Source organism: Phyllostomus hastatus, unplaced genomic scaffold (assembly GCF_019186645.2).
Source record: "Phyllostomus hastatus isolate PE091 unplaced genomic scaffold, TTU_PhHast_1.1 phas_scaffold_39, whole genome shotgun sequence".
Lineage (NCBI taxonomy): Eukaryota > Metazoa > Chordata > Mammalia > Chiroptera > Phyllostomidae > Phyllostomus > Phyllostomus hastatus.
The window spans coordinates 31,654,961-31,675,750 of record NW_025334028.1 but is presented as its reverse complement, the minus strand read 5'-3'; the positions used below and the strand labels follow the sequence as shown (position 1 = coordinate 31,675,750).

Below are 20,790 nucleotides of genomic sequence, written 5' to 3'. Positions count from 1 at the left end.
GTGGATACATCAAGGAATAGTTACCACTTAGAAAAGCAGAGGGAATAGCAGGAGAAATAACTAAAAGAGTTGTAAACGGTTGCCTCTAAGCAGGAGAGCTGGGATTATTTTTCACAGAGTTGCAAACTAGAAAAAAAGGGGACATACTTTCATCTTGGAAGAATTTGTTGGACCAAATTACTTATATGAATCAATATACTTCTCCTGGCAGTTTAGTGAGAAATTGATTAATTTCTTGAATCTAAGAAACAAACAGAAATATACAGAACACCAACAGCTAAGGCACATGTGTCAGAGAAGAAATACAGAAAGACCAGAGAAGCAGCATCAGGATAACACATACATACATGCATACATACATACACACATGATACACACATGGAAGAGAAAGGAAGGAGCAGAGACAAAGAAATGATGGCACTGCCCAAAGCACAGGAAGAGAAACATAAGAAAAAAATTACCAATAGGTCAGTTGTGGGGGAGGATTTTACCTTCATATTTATTTTGGTTTTTCGGTTCTTTATTTTGATATAAAATTTCCTGTTAAATTTTGTGTTAAAGTTTACACAAGAGTTTCTTATTTTGCATTGATGGAACATTAAGAATTCCCTACTTACATAATAAATCTACTAAAGTTTTATACCAATACAACCTTATTACTTTTATTTTTATTTAAAATACAGTATGTTAAGGTTCAGTATTCCTTTTTCTTAGATGTTCTGTCTTTTATATACTGTAGAGTTCTAAGGAAATACTGCTTTGGGGTGAAGTGCTAAGCTGATTTTTGAAACATAACAGTTTCACACAGGTTGAGATATATGGGATTAATATCTACCCTTCATCATTGACCACATTCTTTGTTACTCAGCTTTGGAGTAAAATGCACTACTGCTCAAGTCAACAGATATGAATGCTAATTCTAGTTTTAGTTCTATTTTAAGACAAAAATGCATAAAACAGAAAGGATCTTAGGGTAAAGAAAAAAGAACTAGATTTTCACAGGTTTTAAGGTATATCAAAATTGAACTTTGTAATGCATTTGAGATAAAGGGATCTGTCTGTTATCAAACCATATCTTTTCTGGACCATCAGTAATATAGAGAAATATTTAATACATGAGAAAAATTCACATGTAAGTTCAGTACAATGATACATTTCAAATAAAAGCATATCACTATGTTGCTTTCCATTATGATTAAATCATCCATTTTTTACTTTAAATTCTTTATTTAGATTTCTTTGAGTCATTACTATTCTATTTTGGTTTTCTTAAAACAGTTGAAATTAGGAGTTTTACATTCTAGTACAAACTCTGAAGGTCTAAAGGTCAGAAAACCCTTCCTCACTCATCCTTTTATTTCTGAATTGCAGCAAAACACCTAGAGCCAAGTACCTTTTCAATATGTGGCTTCTGAAATGAATTGGACTAACATATATCAAAAAAACTGTGAAATACCAAAAACTAAGGAGTAGTCATTTTGCTGATGTGGCTACTTTTTTCAAAAAAAGGAAAAAGATTTTATCATATCTAGATATGATATGTGTCAAAGATTAGACACATATCTACCACAATTAAAGAAGCAAATGTTACCTCTTCAATCTTTCATGCCTTGATTATGTGAGAAAAATTTTTAATTAAATAAAATTGAGAAAATTGATTCAATTAAAAATCAAAAAATTACAAATATATTTTATCTTACTAATAAATAAATTTAATATTAATAATTTACAAACTAAAATTTAAGAGGAAATTTTAAATAAAAAACAAGAAAACATTAAGTATTCAAACTACTCTGTAAAATAACTTATTTAAAGAAATAAACAACTAAATGAAAGTAGCAGATGATTAAAAGGAAGCACATACTAATTAAAATTACTTTAATTAACAATACTTTATTGCCTCCTTCCTATCATACCAGGCCATATTGACCCAAAAGACAATTGTGTCAAATATTAGATATTTTATTACTGACCCTTAAAATTTATTAGCCAGAATATATATTTATACTAGTTTTAAAACAACTCTGCCAATAAGTAAAATTACTTTATTTTAACTGAATACTCATTATAAATTTTTGAACTGCCACCTAGTTTACCCACATAGGATTTACTATTTTGACATTTCAAATTACAAAAATGTATGAACCTTTGTTAAATTGGAAATTACACATGCAGTAGAGAGACCACCCATGCCAGCACTGGGAATTGATGCCTTTCTGATCTGTTTTACATGTGTTTGATGAAGGATGCAATTCAGCTGTTGTACTGATTTCATTCTTGGATGACTTCCCCTTGGGCAGTGTAGTGACTGCTTCCCACTGGTTATTCATGTGCTTTATTGATTGACACCCTGAACCAAGTTATTAGATCTTTTTTAAACACATGGATTTCCAGTGGAAGAAACTAACTTTTACAGAAAACAAGTAATGTGTTTGAAAGATAATATATATGCTTCACAGAAAACAAAATAAGCTTACTAATGAAGACATCCATACCTTTGCTGGCTTACTTACAACAGAAGATATCCATATAAAAACTCAGGAATGAAAGTGAGTCTTCAGTATCAGGTGAAACTTCTCTGTGATAATTTTATACAACAACAGCAAAACTGCAGAATATTCACCCAACTCAGCCTAAAGTAATTATATATGTCCCCTTTCTCTTTTTTTTTACTATTTGTCTCTATAGTCTGAGAAATGTTTTATGACAAATGTTTTATGTTCTTATGACAAAGGAGGTAAATTTTCCTCCAATATTTGTTCTCTTCTTTAAGAATATATTTCATATCTTTTGTTGGTAGCTATATCTAGGTAGCTACATTTTCATCCAATGGACAAGTGCCATACAACATTTTGGGGATCTTCCTTAAATGATAGGTAATGCACATTCATTAACACACTCATTCATTCTTTTTTTTCTTAACTCCTTCCCTCTAGCTAGAATATGGACAGGATGCCTAGAGCTGGAGCAGTTATCTTGAGCCATGAGGTGACCTTGGTAATAGATTTACACACAAAAGAGCAACAAGATAAAAGGAGCTAGGTTCCTGACCACTTTGTGAAACAGACTTAACTCATCAGCATTAAACTACTTATCTACAAACCCTTTCTTATTTGAGAAATAAATATTAATTCTATTTAAGGCATGATATTTTGGGTGTCTGTTATTCTCAGTAAAATTTAATCCTAAATAATAATGTCCAATGATATTAGAGAATTGGGGAAATAAATGACTTAAACATAGAACTTTAAATACTTTTTCTTTCAGAAAATGTGTATGTTTGCAAAACAAAAGAAAAGTGTAAGAGTAGCAAATATAATAGCTACCATTTTTGAGGGAGAAGAAACTGATGCATAGGAAAGCTAAGAGTCAGAAATGATAGGTAACACACACAACATCATTGGCCAGTGAGTGGTAGAGCCAGGATAAATAAGACTAGACCAAAAAAAAAATGTGAAAGCACCAGGTCAGATAGAGACCATGCAACCATAAATGCCACAATTCTCATTTCAGCATGTAAAATTGTAACCCAGATCCTTTGGGCTAAGTCTTGTGTTCTTTGTATCACAACTTCCTGCATCCTACTACAGATCTGGAGGTAAGTTGATGAAGCAAGTATTATTCTTATATAAAGAGGATTCTTTAGATATGTTTTCCTTTTTTTTAGATATATTTTCTTTCAATAAAGAGTACTATTATTACACCTGGGTGTGGTTCAATGTATAATAATAAATGTTTATATACAAATTTTCCTTTTATATGCTGTTAAGACTCATTTTATATAGGATTGCTTCTGGAGAAAGGAATTCTTCTGTAGCCAGCCAGGAATTAACTGCATAAATTAATCACCATATTCATAATACAAAGAATTCTTTTTAAATGAAATGCTTAGGTTTTCTAAGTCACTATCAGGTTCATACAGCTGTCTACATTAAATGTATGGTTCTGACCTTTAATGACTGACACTGTTTTACCTGGTGTTTGTAATTGCCTATGCACAAGAATTCACAGATTTTACCAGTTAAGTATTCTGTCCACTAAGCTGAGTGTGTGCATTCTTGCCATGTCACTGTGGGATTCCCAAAAAAGCACTTCCGTGGTTATGTGAAATAGTTGACTGAAGACAGGCACAAGGGTGAGTAACTTCTTGGTCCCACTCCCGACCACCACCCCTGCCACTGGTAAAATATATTTTTAAAAACTGATCTGTATATTTATTTCATAACTCTTTTCACACTATCATCATCTTATTTTTAAACCCCTTATCTCAGTCCTGCACACTGGCAATTAATTTGAAACATATTCAAATTGATGATGTGTAATAAAACAAGACACAGGCTGCCTTCTCCAGTGAAGATAAGACTGATAATCAGTTGACAAATGAGAGAAATCCAGAAATATTAATCCAAAAAACAGTAAGTCACTTTTCATATTAGCATTTAAATAGTACCACAGTACATGGATTTGTTGGTCTGGGTGTTTTTCTTTGGGTGGGGGCAGGGGGTAAGAGCAGCTGCAGCAGTTGGCTTATTTTACTAATAATTGGTATTCTATAAATAAATAAATAATAAAAGCGTTTTCTTACCAAGTGACTTGGCCATATCCTATGTTGTTCAACAGATGTCTCCTCATTTTTTTTGAACTGAAATTGTAGTATCATGTCAAAGCCTAGTATCATGTCATTCAGAAAGTGAAAAGTTGCTTTACGAGTATCTACCGGTTGAGTTTGATCTGGTCTGAATTTTATACAAATGTATTTTCCCAAATTACCTAGCTGTGGTCCTGAAGTTGCTTGAACAAGGTCTTGAAGTTGCTTGAACAAGGCCTAGGCTTCATACAGTGCAATAGGAATAACCAGTCACTTGTGTCCTTAGAGTAGCAATCCCTTGAAAACATAGCTGAGAAGTGGAATTCCATACATAGGCATATTTAATGAAGCTTCTTTGTCTACATTCCCTGAAATGTCATTTTAGCAAAAAGTTTGAACCCCATTACTTTGGAATTGGTGGTGACTAGACATCGATGTTGATAATTGGGTCTCCTTTGTTGTTTGTCCTCATTTGTCTACTATTATCAAGCACTGTGCAAGGTGCTTGTTTCTCAAGCCCCTTGCTCACATGAAGCATAAACTCCAGTGGAGGATTATAACCATAGGCAGATTAGAAAATAAATAAACAAAATGATTGAAGATTTATGAAGTATTACATACAAATGGTTTTAAACAGGAGAATGACATGACCCTATTTGCTTTCTTAGAAACTACTCTGGCTTCTCAAAGAATGCAATAGAAGTGAGTAAAAATGAAGATGAGGAGATCAGTTTAATAGTCCAGGTAAGAAATTAGAAAGCCCTGTTCCAAGGTGATCTCATAAGAAAGGAAGATGGGTTGACAAATTTACAATGTATTTTAGAAGATGAGGAGACAGAACCTTCTGATGGATTGAATCGGAAAGATAAAGAGACAACTTATCAAGAATGGAACCCAAGATTCTAGCTTATGACTCTAGCAGGTGCTAGTATCATTCACTGAAAAGGGGACCAAAAGGAAGCACAAGTTACAAGAAAGGTCATTCTGGACAGCTTACTTAGAAATTTCCTATGGAACATCATTGTAAAGATAGTAACTAAGTATTTAAGTAAGAATCTTTAGTAAAATAAGCCAGTCAGTGAAAGACAAATACCATATGATCTCAACTTTAAGAGGAATCTAATGACTTAAATAAACTAGTAAGCAAAATAGAACCACAGGCATGGAAACATGGACCAGACTGACAGTGACCAGAGGTGGAGGGAGAGGAGACTAATGATGGAAAGAAGGGAAGAGATTAGTCAAAGAACTTGTATGAATGACCCATGGACTTGGACAACAGTGTGGAAATTGACTGTGGGAGGGGGGATGGGATGAGTGGAAGAGGACAAAGGGGGAAAATTGGGACAACTGTAACAAAATAAGAATAAAGTATGATAAAAAATAAATATAAGGTCTTTGACTTCAGAAACAAATCCTGGTTAAAAATGGAATATAGAATGTCATCAGCATATAATGATAATGAAGCTGTAGAAACAGCTTCAATTGATTAAATGCAAATGAAAAGAGAATTAATGCCAAGACAAAACATTACTGCTTAAAGAATGTACCAAGAGCCCTGGCTGGTGTGGCTCAGTGAATTGAGCACCAGCCTGAGAACCAAAAGGTTGCTGGTTTGATTTCCAGTCGAAGCTCATGCCGGGGGTGCAGGCCAGGTCGCCAGCTGTGGGTGTGTGAGAGGCAATGAATCGTTTCTCTCCCTTTCTTTCTCCCTCCCTTTCTTTCTCTCTAAAAAACGAATACATAAACTCTTTTAAAAAATAATATACCAAGAAAAAGAAAATCTATAAGAGACTGAGAAGCTGCAGCTGGGGGATCCAGCAAGGCTATGGATTTCTAGGTTCAGGATCTAGAGTATAATGGTACTGTCACAGAGATGTGAAAGACTGAAGGGAATTATTGGTGGGGGGGGCAGTGAAAATAAAAAACTGTGTTACCCATGTTAAGTTTAAGATGCCCATAATTCCTCCAAACTGAGATATCAAGAAAGTAGCTTGAATATTTGAGACTAAGCTGAGAGGAGAAGTCTGGGGAGAAGATATGAATACAAAAAATTCCAGCATGTATGGTATTAAAAGTCCTGAATCTGGGCAAGTGACCTTGAGAAAAAATGTAAAAGGGAAAGTGCCTCTCCAACATCTAGAGATTGATTCAAGAGAAGAGCTAGTAAGGGCAATGTAGACTAAGTTGCTAATGAGACAAGAAGAAAGCCAGAGAGTATGTACCATGGCACTTAACACAGAAAATGTTTCCAAAAGAAAAAATAACCAACTGTGCTGAGTGCTGCTGAGTAAGAGGAGAATAGAAATGTATACACTGAATAAGGCATGTGTAATTTCAGAAAAGCAGTAGAAATGCACACCAGATTTGGGTGGTTTGAAAACTGGGTAGGATGTGAGGAAGGGTGTCAACAAATGTAGATTACTACTTCCCTAATTCAGCCAGGAAGGGTGCCAGAGAAGTGAAGGACTAGATTGAGGATCAGGGCATATGTGGAGTTAGTGGGGGGTTTTCTTTAAGAAGAGGGATATTATGGCATATTTTTATACAGATAAAAACAACTAGTAGAAAGGGAGACATTCATAATGTGAAAAATAAAGGAAGGACTCAGTGTTTAAGAAGACAAGAGGGAATGCACTTCTGAGCAAAACTGGAGGGATTGATGTTTGGTAGAAGAAACAACTCTCCATCTTTTCTCTAAGAAAGAAAGAGATGGAGGTTATTTATAGATTTAGCAGTGAGAGCTCTATAATGACTATAAATTTTCTCAGTGGCATGTGGTATGGGGTCATCTGCTGAGAAATGGGTAAGGAAGAGATGGAAGGGTAATGAGAGCTCTGAGGATCAAGTAGACATAATATAATCATCTTGTAGAGTAGAAATTCAAGTTAGTAGTGTAACTAGGATGCTTCTCCAGGTTAGAGCCTGGAAGAGACACAAACTACCAGCAGAAGTCCCTCATTTCTCTCAGCAACATGTCCATCGTGCATGGAATCAATAGCATAGCTATTGCTATTAGTTTCTTAAAGTGTATTCAGGGTGTGTGGCTGTAGAGGGGTTGAGAGGACTAGTTGACCAGAGGAGAACTGAAACAAGAGAAAAGGAGACCAGAAAGCAGGAGAACTGTGCAAACAGATTATTGGCTACCGCTCTAGATTTCAGAAACAGATGCACACACAAGACTTCCAAAAGGCCACAGGGGACTAGACATATCTTTGTGGGTTCCAGTGCAAAGAGCAAAGGTCAGCACCGATAAGATACTCTGTCCCCCGCAAAGGCAGAAGAGGTCTAGAGTGTGTTAAGTATATCTGAGGTATCCTTGCTCTCTATCATAAATCAAGTAAGTTTGTTGCATATATACAGATATCATCATGAATAGGAGATGGAGAGAGTCAAAGGATTTGGAAGAAAAAGCATCTAAATGTTGCCCAAAGTGCTGAGATCTGAAATTGAGATTCCATTAGTTAGATTTATGACTAAGTTTCCACTACCTTATTATTTGATCTCCCCAATTGTCCCCTCTGCTACTAAATAGGTGAGACCTGGGAAGGGAGATCATATCAATTATAGAAAATAAATAAGCAACATCTTTCTTCACATCAGAGCTACAGCATGTAAAATTTTCACCCAGCTAGAGAAGGTAAAAGTCAAAGCACTTCTAGGTTTTGTTTGAGTCCATTTGAAGTTTGGGATCAATAACATAAAATTGCATAAGTCAGCTTCACTGTAGGAGTGTTTTTTCCCCAAATTGTGCTCAAGGAAAGGTGACAGTTAGATTTAATCAGGGTTGAGCTTTTGCCAGTCAAGTGTGAGGAAGGAAAAGAGGGCCAAGGGAGTTTAGGGTGTTAGCAAGGGAGTGATAATGATGATGGACCATGACATTATGATGGACAAGAGAGGAAATGAAGACGGAGGGAACTGATGGATAGGGCATGTAAGGTTGATAAACTGGAGGTCTCCATGACACTAAAGAATTGTTACAGTGTGTATACTAGAGTAATTGAGCTGGAAAAATAAGAGGTGGGTGTCAGAGAATGGCGTACTTAAAATTTTCTCTTGTTTTGACATTGAATGTTATTTTATATTAGTTTCAGGTATACTGCATAATAGTTGGACATTTATGTGATTTATGAAGTGATCCCTCCAATAAATCTAGTACCTACCTGGCACCATACATAGTTATTAGAATATTATTGACTACATTTCCTATGCTGCACTTAAAGATTTCAAAGGTGGTGGTGGTATTATTCACAATAATTTTTGTGTGTACAACTTAACCAAATACGCTCATATTATTTAACTATCCTTTTCTACAGAAAAAGAAAAATTTAATAAAGAGACTGAAATTCAGGAAATTATTCTAAACATTTAAGAGGAAATCTATATTCAAGTACACTAAGAAAATTTAGAAACAATTATATAAATACAAATACTTAAATACTAATTACAATCCACCATTTCTTTTCATTGATACAGGCCCCCTTAGAAACTAAACTATAATTTTATCAAATTGCTTATTGGTTATTTAGCTGATTAATTAGTGGAAGTTATTAGAAAATACTTCTAATACATTAGAAGTATTTTTAAAAACTTTTTTCCATATTGCAATTTAGATACCTTTTTTGCAACTAAATTAAACTTAAAATTCAAAAAAAATTTTAAATTCAAGAGTGTTATGCTAAGTGATGTCAGTCAGTCAGAGTAGCATTCCATTGTGTAAGTGTCCCATAGTTGTTTTATCCACCCATCTACTGTTGAGCTCTTGGGCTATTTCCAAATCATGGCGATCGTAGATAACACTGCAAAGAACAGAGGGGTGCTTATATTCTTTCAAATTAATGTTTCAGGTTTCTTTGGATATATTCCCAGAAGTGGAATATCTGGGTCATAAGGCAGTTCCATTTTTAAGTTTTTGAGGGGCAGTACAGTGAACTTTATTGATAGTGCATGACAAGGCAGGGCTCCCTAGTCCCCTCCCCTCTTCAAGGGGTCTAGGATGGAAACTGAGGTCAGGAGATTCTCAGTATATTGAGAGATAAATTTGGGGCAAGGACTCCCCAGCAGCTGAGGGCTTCTCTTCGTGTCACTGGGGCTGGTAGTCCAGGGGTTCCTTACTCCTTGGAGGCCATGTGGACCATAAGGTCCAGCACCCTGTTGCTGTAGCCAAATTCATTTGTCATACCAGGAAATGAGCTTGACAAAGTGGTCATTGAGGGCAATGTCAGCCTCAGCATCAAAGGTGGAGGAGTGGGTGTCACTAGTAAAGTCTCAGGAGACAACCTGATCCTCAGTATAGCCCAGGATGCCCTTGAGGAGGCCCTCTGATGCTTGCTTCACTACCTTCTTTATGTCATCATATTTGGCAGCTTACTCCAGGCAACAGGTCAGATCTACAACCAACACATTGGGGGTGGGGACATGGAAGGCCATGCCAGTGAACTTCCCACTCAGCTCAGGGATGACATTTCCCACAGCCTTGGCAGCACCATTTAGAAGCAGGTGTGATGTTCTGAGCAGCCCCTTTGGCATCATGCCACAGCTTCCCAAAGGGGCCATCCATGGTCTTCTGAGTGGTAATGATGGCATGGGCTGTGATCATGAGTCCCTCCACGATGCCAAAGTTGTCACAGAAGACCTTAGGCAGGAGAGACAAGCAGTTGATGGTACAGGAGGCATTGCTGACAATCTTCATAGAGTTGTCATACTTTTCATGGTTCACACCCATCCCAAACAAGGGGACATCCACAGAAGAGGCAGAGATGATGACCCTCTTGGCTCCACCCTTAAAGTGAGTCCCAGCCTTCTTCATGGTAGTGAAGATACCAGTGGACTCCACAACATATTCAGCAGCAGCATCACCCCATTTGACATTGGCAGGATCTTACTCCTAGAAGATGGAGATGGAGTTTCCATTGATCCAAGCTTCCCATTCTCAGCCTTGACTATGTCTTTGAACTTGACATGAGTAGAATCATACTGGAACATGTAGACCATGTAGTTGAGGTCAGTGAAAGGATCATTGATGGTGACAACATCCACATTGCCAGAGTAAAAAGCAGCCCTGGTGACCAGATGCCTAAAATGGCCAAATCTATTCACTGCAACCTTCAGCATTGTGTCTCAAGGTTGAGGCTAGCACTGCTCAGGAAGACTTGGCTGTCTGTCAAACAGGAGGCAGAGAGCCCACTTTTAACTTTTTGAAGTAACTCCATAATGCTTTCCACAGGGACTGTACCAATCTGCATTCCTGCCATAGTGCAAAAGGGTTCCCTTTTCTCTGCCTCCTTGCCAGCACTTGTTTGTTAATTTATTGATGATAACCATTAGGACAAGTGTGAGCTGATATCTCATTGTGATTTTATTTTGCATTTCTCCAATGATTAGTGATGTTGAGCATCTTTTCATATGTCTTTGGCCATCTGTATGTCCTCTTTGGAGAAGTGTCCATTCAGGTCCATTGCCCATTTTTTAATTGGGTTGTTTGTTTTTGGTGTTGAATTTTATAAATTCTTCATAAATTTTGAATATTAACCCCTTATCAGATATATCATAAAATATGCTCTCCCATTCAGTAGGTTGTTTTTTTATTTTGTTGATGATTGCCTTTACCATGCAAAACCTTTATAGTCTGATATAGTCCCATTTGTTTACTTTTTCTTTTTTTTCCTTGCCTAGGGAGATATATCAATAAAATATTGCTATGAGCAATGTCCGAGATTTTGCTGCTTATGTTTTCTTCTATGAGTTTCATGGCTTCAGGTCTAATATTTAGGTCTTTAATCCATTTTCAATTTATTCTTGCGAATGGCATCAAAAAGTGGTCTGGTTTCATTTTTTTACGTGTATGTGTCCAACTTTCCCAACACCATTTATTGAATAGACTATCTTTAGCCCATTGTATGTGCTTGGTTCCTCTGTCAAAATGAGTATAAAGGTGTGGGTTTATTTCTGGGTTTCTGTTCTGTTTCATTGATCTATGTGTCTGTTTTTTATGCCAGCACCCTCCTGTTTTGATTACTATGACCTTGTAATATAGTTTGATATTAGATAGTGTGGTTCCTCCAACTTTGTTCTTCTTTCTCAAGATCACTGTTGCTATTTAGGACTTTTTATGGCTCCATATAAATTTTTGAAATATTTGCTCTAGTTCTTTGAAATATGTAATTTGAGTCTTGATACGAATCACATTAAAAAAGAAGAAAATTTTTACCCTTTGTGACAGCAAGGATGGACCTGGAGAACTTTATGCTAAGTGGAATAAGCTAGTAAGAGAAAGACAAATACCCTTTATTTTAACTCATATATGAACACTAGTGAAAAAACTAAACTAACAAGCAAAATAGAGACAGACTCATAGATAGAGAGCAGGCTGACACCTCTGGGGTGTGGTTTGAGGAATTGGGGGTGGAAGGTTCAAGCCAAAAAAAAAAAATAAAGAGGATTCATAGACATAGAAAAGTGTGGTGATTATAGGGGGAGGCGTAGGTGGAGGTGGGAAACTGTATAAAGGGGGTAAATGATAATGGAAAAATACAATAAAAAAGAAAACAGGAAGTCAGTCAGAGAAAGACAAGTACCATATGACTGCACTTATATATGGAATCTAATGAACAAAATAAACTAACAATTAAAATGGAAACCAACTCATAGATGTAGAGAACAGACTGAGTGTCAGAGGAGAGGGAATTGGGGGGCTGGGTGAAAAGGGATTAAAAAAAAAGTCATAGAAACAAACAACCGTATGGTGATCACCAGAGGGAAAGGGGAGTGGGGGGAGATAGAAGAGCATAAAGGGAGGATAAATGGTGATGGAAGGAGACTTTACTTGGGGTGGTGAACACAAAATACAATATACAGATGATGTCTTATAGAATTGTACAACTGAAACCTATATAATTTTATTAACCAATGTCAGCCCAATAATTCAATTAAAAAAAAAGAAGTTAGCCCTGGCTGGCATAGCTCAGTGGATTGAGTGGGGGCTGCGAACCAGTGTCACAGGTTCGATCCCCAGTCAGGGTACATGCCTGGGTTGCAGGCCATGACTCCCAGCAACCACACATTGATGTTTCTCTCTCTCTCTCTATCTCCCTTTCCTCTCTAAAAATAAATAAATAAAATCTTTAAAAAATTAAAAAAAAAAGAAGTTAACTAATTTTGCTAACATCTGAAAATGTACATATTATCTTCTTGGTTTCAGATTCCTTAAGGCATCATTTAAACTTCACATAAGGTTCACAGCATAGTAATTAGCAGTAGGCTGCTTACATTTGCCAATATATTTGTACAAACATATGTTGGCACTCAGTTCCATATCAGCTACACATCAAAGAAGGGTGCTGACGAGGAATTATTCCACCTCGGGGCCGGATTAGTGTCTCTGCCTGAAATAGGCCTCATTTAAGGGCATAGTTTGGGGAAAATTAAAGAACTTGCATGGCCTGGGTATTGCAGTGAATCCATTATCAAAAAGCCATGCTGAATACTTCTGCATTTTTTTTCTGCCCTGCTACTATGATCCTGGGGCAAGTTGTAACCTATTTTATCTTCAGTGTGCCAGTATGCAAAAGGTGACCACAAAATTCTCTCCCAAGCACCTGCCAGGAGGATGGGGCTGTCAAGAATCCACATGTTAGGGAAGTCCATGCTTTTTTCTGCTAACTTCCTTTTTCAGGTGTTTACAAGCCTCCCCACTGCTTTGCTCTGCATATACCTCTCTGCTCTGTAAAGACTAATACCCCAGTGCACCGATCTAAGAAGCAGAGACTGAGAAAAATCTCTCTAATCATATCTCCCAAAGAAAGCTGTCTTTCTTTTTATTACGGTGAATTTTAATAGCACTACTGCCAAAATGAGTCCATGTATTTCACACACACAAAAAAATAATGTTAATAATATTAACACTGACAATGCACAAATTCCTGTCGTGCTTCCTCTCATTTAATCCTCCACCATAATCTTTTAGAGTAGAAACAATCATCCCCATTTTGCATATAAGGCCAGAGATTAGGCATTAAATGACTTACCAAGGTCACACCAGTAAGGCACAAAGCCAAAATTTTTAATCAACTCTGACTCCAAAGCCAGGTAACTTAACTGATCTACCAGATCTGAGTGGAGGTAAAATCAGCACAAACTGACCAAGATGGGGCTGTTGATCAGTACTGTGCTGCAGACAGCTCACACCAGTGTGGAAAACCCAATTGTTGAACTTTCAGAAATGCTGTGATACTCATTATAAAATTTAAATTATATAAATGAATAATTAAATAAATTATATATTAAAACAAAGGTAAAGAAGACTCAAAACTATGTGTCAAATGGATCAACACAATTTCAAAAAGACCTTCTAAGGGATGAATAAATCACATTCCCAAGAGCTATGGTGCTCATAAAGAAACACTGGGAATGCAAATTTTAAAAGACTAACAAATTTTCTAAAAACTTAGGGATTAAACAATAAAACCACCTTATTATGTCTCATAATTTTTTGAGTTAGGAAATTCAACAGGACTAGGCTGGACAATTTGCTCTACATGTTGTAGATTGTCCAGGGTGACTTCACTCACATGTCTGGTGCCTTGGCAGAGAGGGCAAGAACACTGAACTCAGCGGAGACTGTTGACTCGAGAACTTATACATGCTTCTCCATCACAGCTGTCTCAAGGTAATTGAATTTCATATATGAAATTCAAGACTCCAAAAAAAAAGCATTCCAAGAGACAGGAAGCAGAAGTTTATAAGGCACAAGCCCTGAAACTCCTACAACATCACATCTGCCACATTGTAGTGACAGAGTCTGCCAAAATTCAAAAGAAGACACAGACCTTACAAAGAAATAGAGGAAAATCAAATAATTTATCATTTTTGATCTATCATCAACCAAATTATTGTCTTTTATCTAGTCATATTTTTAACTGAAAATCTAGAGATATTGCTAAAATATTTATAGATGAGATGATATGATGTTGGGATGTAAGAGAAAGTGGATCAGGGAGCTTTCAGTAAGATGGCAGTGTAGGCAGTGTACTTACGTACAGTCCTTGAATCCTGCTACACCCACATCAAAATTACAACTAAACCTACAGAACAACCATCATTCAGAATCTCCTGAAATCTAGCTGAACAAAAGTTTCACAACTAAGAATATAAAGAATAAACCACTCAAGTTTGCTAGGAGAGGTGGATACACAAAATAGGCTGGTCTCACACCCAGGTTTAGCAGATAAAATTTGGGAGAAATATCTTATGGAGGCCTTCCCTGGGAGAAGAGAGGGGACCTTGCCCCACACCAAGCACCTCAGCTCAGGGTTCCAGTACCAGGAAGAGAAGTCTCTGTAAGTTCTGGCTGAGTGAGGGGGTGGGGCGCTTCTGGAGTCCTAGCAACCTTCTTAAAGAATGAGATTATGGGATTACTCTCTCTGAGCTCCAGTCCCCAGGGAGCAGCTCGAAAGGCTCCCGGGATATATGGAGAGAAACTAAATTGTCTGGCAACAAGGTGAGAGCTGGAGGGGCAGCTTTCTCCCAGACAGAAGTGCTGGTAGAGGACATTGTTCCTTTTCTGAACCCTCCACACACACAGCTGGCAGGCAGTGCCATATCTGAGTCTCCATCAACCTGACAAACACAGTCAGTGGTACCCTGGTGATTCCCTGAGATCCTGCCCTACCCAAGTTGCTGACCCAACCCAACCCATATCCAGTGGCCTTCTCCATATGAACAGCCTACCTTGGTCATGCTTCAAACTTTTATAAAACCTCTCAAAAAAAGCAGCCTCTGGCCTCAGCATGCCCCATACTTCTCGCTAAGTATCCCCAGGTCCGAGCACTAGCAGGAACCAGCCTTGGTTCCCAGCTTGGCCTCTCCTGGGCACTTCCAAGCCCAGCACAAGTAGCAGCTATTTCAAGATTGTTTTGTAGCTTGTGTTGAGTGACCCCAGGTAGAACACAGTTGGTGGCTAATTTTGGCCTACACCTCCTGAGAGGCCTCAGAGTCAGCTCACCTGGTAGACAGCTTCAGACCACATCCAAGTACCACCCAAACTTCTCCACAAAGGACACATTCAAAGGGTGGACTCAGCATGCATCAGAGCCCTGCTGAAGTAAGTCCTACTTCATGGAGTGGGTCCCCGCACAGCTGATCCTCCAGGATGGTTGCAGCCAGTCCTTACAGTAGATCATCCTGGAGTTAAAACCCTCCCATTGACATGTTAACAGCAATCAAGGCTCAACTAAGACAGAAGAGTGTACACAGTTCACACGGAGACTGACTGGGGGCATAGCTAGAGTGAGTAGCTTGCGTGACTAGGGAGGCTGTGCTACTAGACCCTACAGAACACTTAACTACATAAGACCACTCTACGAAGCCTAGGAGATGTAGCTGCTCTACTTAATACATAGAAACAAGCACAGGGAGGCTGCTAAAATAAGGAGACAAAGAAGCATTCCCAAATGAAAAAATAGAACAAAACTCCAGAAAAAGAACTAAGCAAAATGGAGACAAGCAATTTACTAGATGCTATCATTTAGAATTGAAAAACATATGAACAGATTCCCAAACAAAAAAAAGCTAATGGGTCTTCTTTAAGAAGACAAAGGAAAACAAAGATAAAAAAATATAAAAAATAAAATGGCAATAAACATATCTCTATCAACAATCAAATCTAAAAAAGCAAAATAAACAAATAAGCAGAATGGAAACAGACTCACAGATACAGAGAACAATTTGACTGTTGTCAGATGGGAGAGTGGTAGGAAGGATGGATATAAAAAAGTGAGGGGAATAAGAAGTACAGCTGGATAGTTACAGAACTGCCACAGGGATATAAAGTACAGCATAGGAAATATAGTCAATTGTAATTGTAATAGCTATTATGGTGTCAGAGGAGTAGTAGATTTATCAAGATGATCACTTAGTAAGTTATAATGTCTAATCACAAGGTTGTACACAAAAAACTAATATAATATTGCCTGTCAACTGTCACTGAAAAATTTTTTTAAAGTTTTAAGTAGATAAATAAAAAATAAATTTAAAAAATAAAGTGGGTCAGGGTATAGATAAAATAAGATTTGCCACTAGGTAATATTATTGAAGCTAGATGATGTCTAAACAGGTGTTCATTACCCTACTTACATATGTTTGAACTTCTCTATGTTAAAAAAAAACCTATTTTAATGTCAACCAAGCAAAAAAGCATTAACCCAGTTGTATACACCAAATACAAGGAAAGACTTAGAGAGAATGAAAAAACACAGTTCTTTAGAAACTGGTCTAACCAGGGCTCCTTGGAGAAATAGATGATTCCAGAACTGGAGCAAAAAATATATACAAAATGAGCTTGGGACATTTCACAGTGCCAGAAAGTAAGGAAGTGCTATAGAGAGAGAAGAAGAAGGAGGAGGAGGAGGAGGAAAAGGAGAAGGTGAAGAGGAAGAGGACGAAGAGGAGGAGGAGGAGGAGGAGGAGGAAGAAGAAGAAGAAGGAGGAGGAGGAGGAGGAGAAGGAGAAGGGGGGGAGAAGAGAAGAGAAGAGAAGAGAAGAGAAGAGAAGAGAAGAGAAGAGAAAAGAAGAGAAGAGAAGAGGAAAAGAAAAAAGAAAAACACAGAGATAGGGGAATGTCAAAGGGGCACAGGAGACAACTAGAAAAGCTCCCAATGGCCAAAATTGGAAAATTTAAGAAATTAAATAGTGTTGGATTATAACCCAGTTGAAAATAAATATCCATGAGTCTATACTGACATAAATGATTAAATAAGTAAATAAATGGGAGAATGAACAAATTGTCCAGCAGAAGAATTGCAAATAATTTATGTAGATACTCCACCCTCAAGGAAGTGGAGCATAACTCCCCATTCCTGCATTGTACCATGACATAAATTAAGTTATGTAATTCACACTAAACCCTTGTAATTTCTCTTACATGGTGGAGATAAATCCCTATAGAGCACTACATACAGTGGCTTCTTTCTAAAGAATACAGTATGGAAAGGAGGAGGAAATGAGTAATTTTATACTGGGGAAGACTAACAAACTTTACATCAACCAAGTGATCAAGAAGAGTATCAACAGTGATAAGTCACATTGATCATCTATATCCTCGATATAAAGTGATGAATATGGCACTTTTCCTCTGTGGTCTTCATTCCAAAAACCCAAAGTCCCCATCAAATCCTAAGAAAAACATCAGACAAATCCCAATTGAGGAAGATTCTTCAAAATGTCCAACCAGTATTTCAGTATGCCTCAAAATTATCTAGGACATAAAAAACAAAGTCTGAAAAACTGCCACAGCCAAGAGGAGTTTAAGGCAACAGAATGACTAAATGTAATGTGGTATACTGGATGAAATCCTGAGGGAAAAAAACAGTTGGGTAGATATTAAGAAAATCTGAGTAAAGTAGTTAATACTCATGTATGAATATTGGTTCATTAATCAAAACAAATATACCATACTAGTGAAAGATGTTAACAATGGTTAAACAGGGTGTGGGCTATTTTCTGTAGTTCTTTTGCAATTTTTCTGCAAATCTAAAACTATCTTAAAATAAAGTTTACTTTTAAAAAGTATAAACTGGGTCTGCAGCTTTGATGGAAATCTGACCAGATACAGAGCTTTAAACTAGTTTCTTTAGACCATATGGAAGAGACTTGGAAGCAGCAACAGAAACCTGAACTTCAACCTACCCTACCATACTGCTAGTTGTTGTTATTACAAGAAAGAAGGTAACATAAAGAGAGAGATATCACTTACTGAAAGAGCCAGCTTCTTTCCTTATCTAATGTGCCCTCTTATATGCATACATTTCTGTCCTGCAGCACAAGAAATAAAGAACCAAGATGTAATGCTGCCTGGAAAAGTGCTTGGGATGGTGTCAACTACAAACCAAAGAACATTCAGGAGGCCTAAAGAAATTCATCCTGTTCCAAAAATGTTAAAAGGGCAGGGAGTTTTCATATAGTCCAAGGAAATCTAGATAATTTTTCTTGGCATCCTGGAAAGAAAGAATCCCTTTGCAAATATAAAGGTTCATTTTAAAAAGGTCTTAACAGTACCACATATTCTCTTAAATGGGTCTGCATTGGCATTTGCTCAGGTCCAGAGAAAAGAGTGAGGTAGTTCCTCCTCTGACCCTAGCGCAGCCCTCAGTGTACCATGACTACAAGGTCAATCCTTCCTCTTATCCTTGGAATTACAAAAAGGACAGGCACTGGAAAATCAGGGTATTCTCCCTCTTCACTGTATTTTTGGTGAGCAGCTGTAGGCATCACCCAAACATCCAAATGTGGCATCTAATCACAGTAAACTTACTCCTAGTGCTGAAATTATTTTTGGCTACCATTGAGAGGAATTCCCATTGCCACCACAGTAATTCTTTCAGTGGTCCAAGTGCAATCAATACCCAAGTCTAGTCCTGGCCTCACATCTTGAGGATCACACCTCTCTAGGTGCTATAACCACTTACATGTCCTACTTGTGTGTGAAAATTATGGTGTCCCCTGAGAGCACCCTTCCAAAGAACATTCATGTGTTGCACAGAGAAGCTGAAGCTCACCTACTGGTCCTCTGAGCCTGGGGCTTGGACACCCACTAGACTTGGAACTTACAGTTTTGAGATTCTATTTTTTTATTGATCTTAAAGAGAGAGAAGAATAAAAAGAGAGAGAACAAAAGAAAGAAACATCAATTTGTTGTTCCACTTATTTATGCATTCATTGGTTGCTTCCTGTATGAGCCCTGACCAGAGAGCAATCCCACAGGCATATCAGGATGATGCTCTAACCAACTGAGCTCCAGGACAGGGCCAGAGTTTTTGAATTCTGTCTACATCATACCATGACATAGATTTAGCTATATAACTCACCTCAAACCTCTTGTGATTTCTCTTAGTTTGTGGTGATAAATTCCCCGAAGATAAAATAAACAGAAAACCCCCTTTGCATCAAATATGTGAAAATTAAGTTAACTTAAACTCCTTACAGAATCAACCATCAATGATTATTAACAATGAAGGAATGCTGTGAGAGCTACTTCAAAAGTTATATATACGTATATATGACATTTAAATATTATATATAGTGAAATAAGCATAATTATGTTTTACTTAACACAATATTAAAGTAAGTTTTTACTACCTAAGTTCACAACCAATAAGTTGGGCAGAAACATAGACCAAAAGTATCTTGGGTTGATTGAAAAATAATATTTTGAATTATTAGTACCATATTCACTTTTCATTGTGTGCATTGAAGCCAGACTCTCCTTTGAGGGGACCAGTCCAGGGTAATTCTGACTCATTGGAAGTGGCCAAGCAGTCATGAGAAGCATGAAAAGTAAATAACTCAAAGACAAGCATGCCCATAAATTTAAAACATAGCTTTAGCACCTAAATTCAGTTTGCTGTAGTTTAAGTAAGTTGCATAAGTCAGTTTTATATTTAGGATCTCCAGGCTTTAACAATTTTAAAAAGTAGTCCAATGACCAGACAGTCTCATTACAAAGTGGCATTTAATGGGGAGAACCCAGGCAACTCAATATATATTGTTCCAGAAAAAAACTCACCAAAGCAGACAGATGTGAAATGAAATCTGAAGAAATGGTCTCTCAAAGGCATGATGCAACAGGAACCAGGAAAATAACTGGCAGACACCGGTATATAAGATTGACTGTAGATAATCTCCATTTACTACTTTGATGGAATCTTATGCTTTGTTTACTAAAGAGGGATTAGACTAAGTATAAAATGTAGAGATGTATCTAACTGACATTTTAAAAGTATTTGTTTTAGAACAACAGAGTAAGTGGTCATCTAGCTACCAATTAGTTGAATCAGTAAAAGAAATTTTACTAATCCAAATAAATGACTTTTCTTACATATGAACTTTTACATGAGTGATAATTAACTTTAAACTGATTTTCCATAAATGTTTGTAGTATTTAAGAAAAATATGCCTTTAGAAAGCTTTCAAACATGTCAAGTTTTTGCTTGGACATTTATATTTCCTGTCTATAGCAACAATTTCAGGTATTTGGGGCAGGAGGTTTTGTTGGCGAAGAATCACAATTATCTAACTTTCTCTGCTTTTGAGCATTTTATTTAGATAGTTCAGACTCCAAGGCAGGCAAGAAAAGACAGAATTCATATTAATTTTTTTGACTCTTAAGATATTCATGCCATTATTCCAAACTCCACAAAAAAAAAATC

The 20,790-nt window shown here is 37.0% G+C and overlaps 1 pseudogene; it reads right to left on the bottom strand.

Moving 5' to 3' along the window:
- Nucleotides 1–9,699: 9,699 nt before the first annotated feature.
- On the bottom strand, nucleotides 9,700–10,702 carry LOC123806882 (annotated as a pseudogene).
- Nucleotides 10,703–20,790: the final 10,088 nt, after the last annotated feature.